Raw genomic sequence first — 1,197 nt, 5'->3', positions numbered from 1 at the left:
AATAAGGCAGAATGCTAAACTAAAAGCATATTCTAATATAGATGTGCATGCGGAGGATTAAAAAGGATTTCAAAAGGATTTCTAACCGGCTTTCATTGCATGGTAAATTTTCAAGAGGGAGAATGAAAATGTTTTTTGCAAAAAAATTTTTAAATAATATAGAAAAAAATAAATAATATAGAAAAAAATAAATATATCAATACATTATATTGTCTTTGAGTTTTTAAAGTTCAATGGTAATCCATGTAGATAATTGTTAGAAAGATTAGGATGCATGGAATTAAAAGTTGTGTTTACAAAAAAGGGGCTGAAAGTTTATGTGTTATATATATGTATATACAAACTTCTTCTCCACAATTATACACAACTTTCGTTATTATTAAATATAACTTTTTTATACCGCTCCGTAGTTGATTAAGTAAATTCTCTTTCATCTTCAATATTTTGAATTATTATTTTTTATTTTTGTTTTATTAGTCGTCTATTAGTATCTACCTCTTCATATACCATTCTACCAGTTTAACTAAATTCCGTAATATTACACTTATTTCTTCTGTAAAAATTAGACATATTACTTACAAAAAAGAATTTTAATTATAAATTTTGCAAACCAGAAACCATTTATGATTACTATTAAATACTTTTTTCTAATAATCTTTTTCTAAACCGTATTGATTATTAATAGTTAAATATATATCTTAGTCTGCAGCATTTCAAAATTCTGTACTTCCATATTTGGTTTGCCTATTCCATAAAATACAATCTCATCAGTTTTTACTTCATATATGGAAGTTTTAAATTAGCTCCTTTATACAAATCTATAGAGAGAATGTTACCCATATTAGTATTATATATATCAGCACCCAAGTCATGACTCCAAGAACAATAACACATTACAAAAATTAGTAATAACACCGTACCTATGTAATTATAACGTCTTTTAGTTTTTTTGTGATCTTTTAGCTACTGACGAGTACTTTTTGACAACTCAGATCCTTAAAATGAATTTGTTGTCTTTAATAAACAAACACAAGTTCATGTATAAAATTCATCTTTTTTCTATTACAAGTATTAAATATTTTTTCTTCAATAAAAATGCACACCTACAGGAGGAGTAAATTAATATGGTTCCGGAGAAACAGTAAAAATAATTACCCGATCAGCGATAAGTATTACTACTAGTATATATATATATAT

The 1,197-nt window shown here is 25.3% G+C and overlaps 1 protein-coding gene across 2 annotated transcripts in view; it reads right to left on the bottom strand.

Moving 5' to 3' along the window:
• Positions 1-1,197, bottom strand: part of LOC106880587 (uncharacterized) — a 68,813-nt gene that overhangs the window by 11,054 nt on the left and 56,562 nt on the right. The gene's annotated exons all lie outside the window — the stretch shown is intronic.

This window comes from Octopus bimaculoides, chromosome 26 (genome assembly GCF_001194135.2).
Source record: "Octopus bimaculoides isolate UCB-OBI-ISO-001 chromosome 26, ASM119413v2, whole genome shotgun sequence".
Taxonomy (NCBI): Eukaryota; Metazoa; Mollusca; class Cephalopoda; order Octopoda; family Octopodidae; genus Octopus; species Octopus bimaculoides.
Note: the sequence above shows the minus strand (reverse complement) of the source record. Positions and strands in the feature narration are given on the sequence as shown.